This window comes from Xenopus tropicalis, chromosome 3 (assembly GCF_000004195.4).
Source record: "Xenopus tropicalis strain Nigerian chromosome 3, UCB_Xtro_10.0, whole genome shotgun sequence".
Classification (NCBI taxonomy): domain Eukaryota; kingdom Metazoa; phylum Chordata; class Amphibia; order Anura; family Pipidae; genus Xenopus; species Xenopus tropicalis.
In genome coordinates this window covers 141,712,702-141,725,371 of record NC_030679.2, presented here as the reverse complement: position 1 = coordinate 141,725,371, position 12,670 = coordinate 141,712,702, and the positions used below count along the sequence as shown (strand labels likewise).

Sequence of the window (12,670 nt, the reverse complement as noted above, 5' to 3'; positions counted from 1 at the left end):
GACATATTCGTTAAGTAAAGTACAGGTTTCATAGCTACACACTATGGAGAACTTCTCTTCTAATATCCTTATCATTTACAGTAGGGGGTACATTATCCCTTATAATACATGAGTGATACTCAGAGTTCCCTGTATAACTCAGCCTGTAGCCTTGTGCCTTTATATGGGCACAGAACCCCTCAGTGACTGCTAATATCCTTATCATTTACAGTAGGGGGTACATTATCCCTTATAATACATGAGTGATACTCAGAGTTCCCTGTATAACTCAGCCTGCAGCCTTGTGCCTTTATATGGGCACAGAACCCCTCGGTGACTGCTAATATCCTTATCATTTACAGTAGGGGGTACATTATCCCTTATAATACATGAGTGATACTCAGAGTTCCCTGTATAACTCAGCCTGCAGCCTTGTGCCTTTATATGGGGGGCACAGAACCCCTCGGTGACTGCTAATATCCTTATCATTTACAGTAGGGGGTACATTATCCCTTATAATACATGAGTGATACTCAGAGTTCCCTGTATAACTCAGCCTGCAGCCTTGTGCCTTTATATGGGCACAGAACCCCTCAGTGACTGCTAATATCCTTATCATTTACAGTAGGGGGTACATTATCCCTTATAATACATGAGTGATACTCAGAGTTCCCTGTATAACTCAGCCTGCAGCCTTGTGCCTTTATATGGGGGGCACAGAACCCCTCAGTGACTGCTAATATCCTTATCATTTACAGTAGGGGGTACATTATCCCTTATAATACATGAGTGATACTCAGAGTTCCCTGTATAACTCAGCCTGCAGCCTTGTGCCTTTATATGGGCACAGAACCCCTCAGTGACTGCTAATATCCTTATCATTTACAGTAAGGGGTACATTATCCCTTATAATACATGAGTGATACTCAGAGTTCCCTGTATAACTCAGCCTGCAGCCTTGTGCCTTTATATGGGGGGCACAGAACCCCTCAGTGACTGCTAATATCCTTATCATTTACAGTAGGGGGTACATTATCCCTTATAATACATGAGTGATACTCAGAGTTCCCTGTATAACTCAGCCTGCAGCCTTGTGCCTTTATATGGGCACAGAACCCCTCAGTGACTGCTAATATCCTTATCATTTACAGTAAGGGGTACATTATCCCTTATAATACATGAGTGATTTGGTACCAAGCTTACTCACCAGAACTTTCAGCCTTTTGCGGACACTGTCGGAAACATACATTCCATAGACAGCTGCCCTCACTTCTATATCATGCAGGCCGAGAGTAAGCGGCACAATAACGAATGGGACCACGGCAGAGGACTCGCCATCGACCCAAATGACCTGGTGGAAGTTCTTCTTATTTGTGGACAGACTGCAATATTCTGAATTGTGGGCCAGCTCCACTCGCACCTGTGCAGCCAATGAAATGACAGATGATTTTCCCATTGCCAATAATTCCAGTACGTTTTTTTTAACCAGCATATTCCTATTCTGCCTTAGTGACCTTCATTTTGTCTTCCTTGTGGTTGTAGATAACGGCTCGAATCTCCACTTGTTCGTTCCTTACAACCGAATGTGGCAGTTTCAAGTCGATAGAAAAATCCTTTGCCACCCTAATCTCATAGGGCGGAGCCACACACAGACCTGTGCATGGAAGAGAATTAAAATGGACATCTCAGTGATTAATATACTCTTTTTTTATCATGAACTCACTCATTGGCATTATGTAGAAAAGGCACATAAACACTTGCCGATCTTGCAGAAATATATTTTGAAAGGAAGCCATGATGACCAATGCCCGGCCTCCCTTAGGCTCACAGTGTCATTCAACCCCTCCCCGCCCAGTTTCTGCTTTCCATAGTGGGAGGAGCCCAGTTTTATAAGGCTTTTTTCACGTTTAGGAATTGGGAAAATAAAGGACAAGTTACCTTTGGTGTCAGATAAACTCACAGCCAAAACTTCCCAGGTGGTGATGGAATCTTTCAAAAACACATTTAAGATCTTGGTGGAGATGCTGTGGGGATAACAGAGCAGTCAGTTGATGTATTCAGAGTGGAAATAAAAGCCATGGTTGTGCCAATAATTGACAGAAATAGAGATACCACTGGGATTGAGTCCCTCGGTTGAAGTGTTATAAATTGCTATCATGGGTTTGCCATTGTTTTGGTTATAAATAGGGATGTACCGAATCCTCAGTACTCTGAATCCTAATTAGGCTTTGGAAGGGTTAAATGTCAAAAATTTTCAGCTTCTGTGTTTACATGACAAAAAGTCACATGATTTTTAGGATTCAGTTTCGGTTCATCCAGGAGCATGGGTTCAAATCCTGGATTCAGAGTATCCCTAGTTATAAATGTATGAGTTTCAGGCCTTATGTACAGGGTATATGCTATGTATGGGGTATATGCTATATGGGGGGTACATGCTATGTATGGGGGTATATGCTATGTATGGGGTATATACTATGTATGGGGTATATGCTATGTATGGGGGTATATGCTATGTATGGGGTATATGCTATGTATGGGGTATATACTATGTATGGGGTATATGCTATGTATGGGGTATATACTATGTATGGGGTATATGCTATGTATGGGGTATATACTATGTATGGGGTATATGCTATGTATGGGGGTATATGCTATGTATGGGGTATATGCTATGTATGGGGTATATACTATGTATGGGGTATATACTATGTATGGGGTATGTGCTATGTATGGAGTATATGCTATTTATGGGGTATATGCTATGTATGGGGTATATACTATGTATGGGGTATATGCTATGTATGGGGGTATATGCTATGTATGGGCTATATGCTATGTATGGGGTATATGCTATGTATGGGGTATATGCTATATATGGGGTATATGCTATGTATGGGGGTATATGCTATATATGGGGTATATGCTATGTATAGGGTATGTGCTATGTATGGGGTATATACTATGTATGGGGTATATGCTATGTATGGGGTATATACTATGTATGGGGTATATGCTATGTATGGGGGTATATGCTATGTATGGGCTATATGCTATGTATGGGGTATATGCTATGTATGGGGTATATGCTATATATGGGGTATATGCTATGTATGGGGTATATGCTATGGATGGGGTATATACTATGTATGGGGTATGTGCTATGTATGGGGTATATGCTATGTATGGGGGTATATGCTATATATGGGGTATATGCTATGTATGGGGTATATACTATGTATGGGGTATATACTATGTATGGGGTATATGCTATGTATGGGGGTATATGCTATATATGGGGTATATGCTATGTATGGGGTATATACTATGTATGGGGTATATACTATGTATGGGGTATATGCTATGTATGGGGTATATGCTATATATGGGGTATATGCTATGTATGGGGTATATACTATGTATGGGGTATATGCTATGTATGGGGTATATACTATGTATGGGGTATATGCTATGTATGGGGTATATACTATGTATGGGGTATATGCTATGTATGGGGGTATATGCTATGTATGGGGTATATGCTATGTATGGGGTATATGCTATGTATGGGGTATATGCTATGTATGGGGTATATGCTATGTATGGGGTATATACTATGTATGGGGTATATGCTATGTATGGGGTATATGCTATATGGGGGGTACATGCTATGTATGGGGGTATATGCTATGTATGGGGGTATATGCTATGTATGCGGTATATGCTATGTATGGGGTATATGCTATGTATGGGGTATATGCTATATATGGGGTATATGCTATGTATGGGGTATATGCTATATGGGGGGTACATGCTATGTATGGGGGTATATGCTATGTATGGGGGTATATGCTATGTATGGGGTATATGCTATGTATGGGGTATATGCTATGTATGGGGTATATGCTATGCATGGGGTATATGCTATGTATGGGGGCATATGCTATGTATGGGGTATATGCTATGTATGGGGGTATATGCTATGTATGGGGCATATGCTATGTATGGGGTATATGCTATGTATGGGGTATATGCTATGTATGGGGTATATGCTATGTATGGGGGCATATGCTATGTATGGGGTATATGCTATGTGTGGGGTATATGCTATGTATGGGGTATATGCTATGTATGGGGTATATGCTATGTATGGGGTATATGCTATGTATGGGGTATATGCTATGTATGGGGTATATGCTATGTATGGGGTATATGCTATGTATGGGGTATATGCTATGTATGGGAGTATATGCTATGTATGGGGTATATGCTATGTATGGGAGTATATGCTATGTATGGGGTATATGCTATGTATGGGGTATATGCTATGTATGGGGTATATGCTATGTATGGGAGTATATGCTATGTATGGGGTATATGCTATGTATGGGAGTATATGCTATGTATGGGGTATATGCTATGTATGGGGTATATGCTATGTATGGGAGTATATGCTATGTATGGGGTATATGCTATGTGTGGGGTATATGCTATGTATGGGGTATATGCTATGTATGCGGTATATGCTATGTATGGGGGTATATGCTATGTATGGGGTATATGCTATGTATGGGGTATATGCTATGTATGGGGTATATGCTATGTATGGGGTATATGCTATGTATGGGGTATATGCTATGTATGGGGTATATGCTATGTATGGGGTATATGCTATGTATGCGGTATATGCTATGTATGGGGTATATGCTATGTATGGGGTATATGATATGTATGGGGTATATGCTATGTATGGGGGTATATGCTATGTATGCGGTATATGCTATGTATGGGGGTATATGCTATGTATGGGGTATATGCTATGTATGGGGTATATGCTATGTATGGGGTATATGCTATGTATGGGGTATATGCTATGTATGGGGTATATGCTATGTATGGGGTATATGCTATGTATGGGGTATATGCTATGTATGGGGTATATGCTATGTATGGGGTATGTGCTATGTATGCGGTATATGCTATGTATTGGGGTATATGCTATGTATGGGGTATATGCTATGTATGGGGTATATGCTATGTATGGGGTATATGCTATGTATGGGGTATGTGCTATGTATGGGGTATATGCTATGTATGGGGTATATGCTATGTATGGGGTATATGCTATGTATGGGGTATATGCTATGCATGCAAATTTTGTTGCCCAAAAACAATCTTCCAATGGGGAAACACAGAAATTCACCCCAAATCCATGCTTGGGGAATTATTTCCCCCACCACTACTTGTTGTGCACACCTGGAGGGTGAGGCCAAGGGAGAAATATAAACACTTACCCGTAAGTGTCTGGCTTCTCTGGCATTTGTTCCATTCTCCAATACCAGCTCTCTGGAAATTCCACCCTGGGCCAAAATTCATTTATATATTGGTCATCGTCCCCCTCATCTGGAGACACAAACTGTTATCAACCGACCTATTCAGGGTCAATATCTGATGTTTCTGAACGATGACCTCCTTGAACCATAAGTACAAGCACATATAACACAGACAAAGATGCTCTCTGGTTCTTACTCTTAAAATAATATGAACTATAACTCTCAGCAGCACAGCCTGGCCTCTCCACTAATGTTCCACCTGGTGCTTAGTATTAGATGAGGGATCGGCGCCCTCCAAGGTGGTCCCAAAATTGGTCAGGCAGAGGGAGCACCGGCAAGGGTCAGGTCTGGGCCGCCGAGGCCCACCGGGATTTTTCCCAGTGCCGGTGTCCCAGCGGTCCAGTCCGACCTTGGATAGACATGTCTGAGGAAGGGTCATTCCCGAAACGTTACACAACTCAACCGGCGTTTTTTCTCACTCCGGTTACATTAAAGGCAAAGGGCGTTTTTTCCCACAACCTACCGAGCAACTTTTTTATTTTTTATGTGCAACTTTTTTCTCCGAATACATTAACGTCAATGGGTGTTTTATCTTGGTGAATTTTTTTTGCCCAGCTAATTTTCATGAAACAATTTGCCAATGGTGAAATAGGGAATTTCTCTGCGGGCCCAAGGAAAGTCTCCCATAGGGCTCAATGGCACTCTGCAGCTCCAACCCGGCCCAAGGAAAGTCTCCCATAGGGCTCAATGGCACTCTGCAGCTCCAACCCGGCCCAAGGAAAGCCTCCCATAGGGCTCAATGGCACTCTGCAGCTCCAACCCGGCCCAAGGAAAGTCTCCCATAGGGCTCAATGGCACTCTGCAGCTCCAACCCGGCCCAAGGAAAGTCTCCCATAGGGCTCAATGGCACTCTGCAGCTCCAACCCGGCCCAAGGAAAGTCTCCCATAGGGCTCAATGGCACTCTGCAGCTCCAACCCGGCCCAAGGAAAGTCTCCCATAGGGCTCAATGGCACTCTGCAGCTCCAACCCGGCCCAAGGAAAGTCTCCCATAGGGCTCAATGGCACTCTGCAGCTCCAACCCAGCCCAAGGAAAGTCTCCCATAGGGCTCAATGGCACTCTGCAGCCCCAACCCGGCCCAAGGAAAGTCTCCCATAGGGCTCAATGGCACTCTGCAGCTCCAACCCGGCCCAAGGAAAGTCTCCCATAGGGCTCAATGGCACTCTGCAGCTCCAACCCAGCCCAAGGAAAGTCTCCCATAGGGCTCAATGGCACTCTGCAGCTCCAACCCGGCCCAAGGAAAGTCTCCCATAGGGCTCAATGGCACTCTGCAGCTCCAACCCGGCCCAAGGAAAGTCTCCCATAGGGCTCAATGGCACTCTGCAGCTCCAACCTGGCCCAAGGAAAGTCTCCCATAGGGCTCAATGGCACTCTGCAGCTCCAACCCGGCCCAAGGAAAGTCTCCCATAGGGCTCAATGGCACTCTGCAGCTCCAACCCGGCCCAAGGAAAGCCTCCCATAGGGCTCAATGGCACTCTGCAGCTCCAACCCGGCCCAAGGAAAGTCTCCCATAGGGCTCAATGGCCCTCTGCAGCTCCAACCCGGCCCAAGGAAAGTCTCCCATAGGGCTCAATGGCACTCTGCAGCTCCAACCCGGCCCAAGGAAAGTCTCCCATAGGGCTCAATGGCACTCTGCAGCTCCAACCCGGCCCAAGGAAAGTCTCCCATAGGGCTCAATGGCACTCTGCAGCTCCAACCCGGCCCAAGGAAAGTCTCCCATAGGGCTCAATGGCACTCTGCAGCTCCAACCCGGCCCAAGGAAAGTCTCCCATAGGTCTCAATGGCACTCTGCAGCTCCAACCCGGCCCAAGGAAAGTCTCCCATAGGGCTCAATGGCACTCTGCAGCTCCAACCCGGCCCAAGGAAAGTCTCCCATAGGGCTCAATGGCACTCTGCAGCTCCAACCTGGCCCAAGGAAAGTCTACCATGGAAGTTAACGAAAACCATGAAAAAGTCATGGAATTTTAACGATATTATCATGGACATAATGAAAAGTTCTAGAAATTAGAAAAAATATGAGTTTTTCTCAAAAAAACTAAATCGTGGTTTAATGAATGGGCCCCAAAAACGCGAATTAAAAAACATCTTCTTCACTACATCTTACCATATTCTGCAGAGCGTCTTCTGCGCAGGGAATGAGTCTGGCACTTCCACTCTAAGGGCAAATAAGGAACATATTCAGTTATAGCTCCAATGGATTCAAGGGGCTTCTCACTTGCAAGGCAGAGACTGACCCAACTGATCTACAGCAACAAAAAGTAAAGGGCCAAATCATATAATGATATATTTGTAGCTTCCATATTGGGGCTGGTAATGATGTAAGGGGACGGGGTAATGATGTAAAGGTACAAAGCTATAATACAAGGACGGAAGGATGGAGGCGAGTGTGGCAAGTAGGGGCTAGAAGAAGAGTTCATCCAGACACCCATTAGAATGTTTTTGCACACCCTAGGGTCAAACAATAGCTTTAAAACAGCAGGCATTAGGAGTCATAGATGAAACACTACCCACCAATACGGGCTACGCATGCAAAAAATTAGTCATTATGCACTGGAGATGGTTGGTGGATGGAGCTCTTCCTCTCATTAAATTAATATACGAGACGAGGGGGGCATACGTCAAGTTTGACAAGATCTGGGGAGACTGGTGCAACGGTTTCATATCTTGTTGTTTTGTGGTGTTGTAAAATCAATAGAAAAAAAACAGCAGGTATAAGCGCCTTCGGTTCAGGGACTGCATCAATGAGCCAACGCCGTCCCCGACCCAATGGGAAAATCAAACCAGCCCTGATCGAGATCTAGCCAAATTCAGGTCAGATGTCGCTCAGGGAGGCCCATCATTGATGCCCATAGACAGGTAGATAAGCTGCTGTATCGGTCTAAAGGACCAATATCGGCAGCTGAAATCTGCCCAGGTATGGCCACCTTAACTCATAGGACAAGGCCCTCAGGCTGCATGTTTTGGTGCCTGGGCATTTTGTAGCTTTGTGGACAGGGGACAAAACAATCAAAATGCCCCCATTTACTTCAATGGCAAGTATCATCACCTGTCTTGCCAGTGTACTTGCTTTCTCATCTGACACCCACCAACTGAGCCACAGGTTGTTGTAGGGAATCACTCAGTGTGCCATTGCCCGACAATTATTGTTGTGCCCTTTTTCCAAAAATATATAGGGCCTGATTCACTAAAGTGCAATAAAAATTATCGCCTGCTTTTTTGCGGTAAAAAAGACGCGATAATTTGCGCACGATTCACCATAGTATTATCGCGTGTGATAAATCGCCATTTTCGCATGGGTTATTTCTCGCGCTAGTTTTACCGCATGCGTTAATTTCCGCGCTGAAAAGAATACGATCGCATGATTCACTATAACTTTTGCACTCTAAATATCGCATTCGGCTATGCGAAAATTAATACCTACTACAGGCAGGCGAAAAATTATAGAAAAGTACAGTAAATGAGTTTTTGCAATAAAATATGGATTTACAGTGTTATTTATTCAAGTCTGTGTTTCCCCCAGAGTGACGCAGCCGCCAGTTTGCAGCGAAATGTTCATTTTTAATACAGTAATTTTCTGCAAGTATTGGCGTGTATGGCTAACATGGCGTGCGTTCATTTGCGCAACTATTTATATTTGGCTACAAGTGATGAAATGCTTCGCCAGGCATGGATTCGCAGCGAATTTTATGACGTGCGTTGAATTTTTTCACGGCGGATTTTTTCATGCGTTTCGCAAAACAATCCGCCAATGGCAAAACGCATGAAAAAATTCGCCACGCAAAAATTCACCGCACATCCAAAAATTGATACAAGTGTCAAAAAATAATAGTCACGGGCAACAATTTTTTTGCCCGCACAACATTTTTGCCGTTTCGTGGATCTTTCGAAAGATTTGCTAATTTTTCACTAAAGAAACCAGAACACATTTGCTCATCACTAGTGGCTACTATTTATAAGCATCTACTATTTATATGCTACTATTTATATGCTACCATTTATATGCTACTATTTATATGCTACTATTTATATGCTACCATTTATATGCTACCATTTATATGCTACTATTTATATGCTACCATTTATATGTGGCTACCATTTATATACACCATTTATATGCGGCGACAATTTTTATACACTATTTCTATGCTACCATTCATATGCGGCGACTATTCGCGTAATTTAGCGCATGTACCGGCAAATACCGCATTGAAATAGTCTTCGCGAGTTAAATAACGCATGCAATATCGCGCGTAAAAAAGTGCAAGTATGCTTATAGTGAATCGTGCGAAAAATCGGTAAAAATTTTAGCGCACACTAAAAATAGCACACGTTTTATCACCCTTTAGTGAATCAGGCCCATAGTTTCATGGTAAACAGACAGAGGCATTTAACAGTCACCTGATCTTTGTGGGGTAGTAAACCTGTCGCTTGTCTGTACAGCGAGCCCAGCATCAAAGAAAACCCCCGCACTGTCAGCGCCGCCTCCGGGAGTGCAACCAATATCCCCCTTCTCCACTGTGTCCCATATCTGCACAATGGGTTGAATGGAAAAGGTGTAAAATAGGAGGACAAAACTGGAGAGAAGGTGGCTCGCAACTGCCAGGGAGTAGAATAAAACTGAGTAGATATAAGTCCATGAAACAACCAAGAAGTCAGAATTAGAGATGTAGCGAACTGTTCGCCGGAGAACTAATTCGCACGAAAATCGGGTGTTCGCAAGTTCGCGAACTTTTAGCGATGTTCGCAATTTTGGGTTCGCCTTAGCTGGAGCCAAATTTTGACCTCTCACCCCAGAGCCAGCAGATACATGGCAGCCAATCAGGCAGCTCTCCCTCCTGGACCACCCCCGGACCACTCCCTTCCATATATAAACCGAAGCCCAGCAGCCATTTTACATTCTGCCTGTGTGTGCTTGTTGAGTAAGCATAGGGAGAGAGCTGTGCAGGGGTTTGAGGGACAGTTTAGGTAGCTTTGCTGACTAGTAATCTACTTTCTACTGCTCTGTATGTAGCTGCTGGGGACAGCTGTCCTGCTGATCTCATCTGCTGTAACCCAATAGTCCTTGTAAAAGCAGTTTATTACACAAGTTTAGAAATGTAGTGTGATTTCTGCCCTTTACAGCACAAAACGCAACGTTGTGTCAACAACGTATTTTTCAGAGAATTTTTTGCCCTTGATCCCCCTCCTGCATGCCACTGTCCAGGTCGTGGCACCCTTTAAACAACTTTAAAATCAGTTTTCTGGCCAGAAATGGCTTTTCTAGGTTTTAAAGTTCGCCTTCTCATTGAAGTCTATGGGGTTCGCAAAGTTCGCAAAAGTTCGCACTTTTTGGCAGAAGTTCGCGAACGGGTTTGCAAACTTTTTTTCTGAGGTTCGCTACATCCCTAGTCAGAATCCCATCCAAACAGTAGAGGGACAATCTGTGAAACTAAGCACGGGTCAAAGAGAGAATCCATGGCAGAGGTTCTGATTCAGAAAACAGAAGGGTGAGGGTGAGACTGGTGCAACATCATATACATGTATTTTTATTTTCTTACCTTACTCTGAGTGATCCTATGCTTCTTGTTCTCCACAAAGACGCCTTGATCCACAGCCACCAACACCACCTTGGCCTTGGGCTCAGCTCTGAGCTTCAGCTTTATGGGAAGACCTGGTCTTTGGACCTCATTATCTTTATCCTTGTAGCCTGTCACCCCCAACTAAGTAATGAAATTAGAGTGTTGATGCATTGTGACGTTGATCTGCTCAGGACTGACCCAATAGAGTCATAGACAAAAACAACTAAGGTCTTAAAACACAAGTTATGAGAATTTATGCCACATAATTGTTGGTTAGATTATTAACATGACCGGTGAACGTTAGTGAGTCTAACTGGGGAAGACTCATGCCTTCAATATACATATAAAATATTGATTAATAGTGAATTAATTGCTAATAAGTAACACAAAGGGGCTGATTTACTAATCCACGAATGGATCGAAAGCATCCGAATTCGTTTTTTTTGTAATGATCGGTATTTTGAGATTTTTTCGTCGCCGTCGCGACTTGTTCGTAATTTGACGCAACTTTTTCGTAGCCGTCGCGAAAAAAAAATCGGAAAGGTTTGCGCACCGTTCACTAGCGCTCAATACGAAAAAGTCGCGCCAATTCGCGCAAGTCGTAACGACTACGAAAAAGTCGCGACAATTGGCGCAAGTCGTAACGGCTACGAAAAAGTCGTGACAATTCACGAAAAAGTCGCAACGGCGACGAAAAAATCACAAAAGATACGAAAAAGTCGCAAAATGTTCGTTTCCAATCCGAATTTTTCCCATTCGGATTCGTGGATTAGTAAATCAGCCCCAAAATGTAGATAATAGATAACTGATATTAATCAGTTGGGCATAATTACATATGATCATTTACAAATGGGTTTTTGCCAGTACTTGATTTTTCTGATATTGTTTGTCGCAAAATTCCAGTGTTTCGAAAAATTTCCCCCAAAAATTCGAGTTTTTAGAAAACTCGGGATTTATTAATGTTTTAACTTTTTTTTTGTAAAAAAAAATTTGTTTAATCTGTCGAGTCCCATTAGGATTAGAATAGTAGAGGAATAGAATAGTCAGTGACTGCCTGTCCTTGGCACATTTTCAAGGAGAAGTTAATCCCCTCATTATTTTCTGTTTCACCCAGTTTCAATGAGAAATGAATCCCCTCATTGTTTTCTGTTTCACCCAGTTTCAGGGAGAAGTTATTCCTTGTATTATTTTCTGTTTCACCCAGTTTCAAGGGGAAGTAAACCCCTCATTATTTTCTGTTTCACCCAGTTTCAAGGAGAAGTTATTCCTTGTATTATTTTCTGTTTCACCCAGTTTCAAGGGGAAGTAAACCCCTCATTATTTTCTGTTTCACCCAGTTTCAGGGAGAAGTTATTCCTTGTATTATTTTCTGTTTCACCCAGTTTCAAGGGGAAGTTATTCCTTGTATTATTTTCTGTTTCACCCAGTTTCAAGGGGAAGTAAACCCCTCATTATTTTCTGTTTCACCCAGTTTCAAGGAGAAGTTATTCCTTGTATTATTTTCTGTTTCACCCAGTTTCAAGGGGAAGTAAACCCCTTATTATTTTCTGTTTCACACAGTTTCAAGGAGAAGTTATTCCTTGTATTATTTTCTGTTTCACCCAGTTTCAAGGGGAAGTAAACCCCTCATTATTTTCTGTTTCACCCAGTTTCAAGGAGAAGTTATTCCTTGTATTATTTTCTGTTTCACCCAGTTTCAAGGGGAAGTGAACCCCCTCATTATTTTCTGTTTCACCCAGTT

The 12,670-nt window shown here is 43.0% G+C and overlaps 1 pseudogene across 1 annotated transcript in view; it reads right to left on the bottom strand.

Moving 5' to 3' along the window:
* c3p1 (complement component 3 precursor pseudogene) overlaps nt 1-12,670 on the bottom strand; it is an 86,473-nt pseudogene that overhangs the window by 26,754 nt on the left and 47,049 nt on the right. Inside the window, 7 exon segments of the transcript NR_033392.1 lie at nt 1,187-1,399; nt 1,494-1,633; nt 1,918-2,003; nt 5,274-5,382; nt 7,476-7,526; nt 9,770-9,899; nt 10,909-11,070. The product of NR_033392.1 is annotated as a complement component 3 precursor pseudogene (transcript).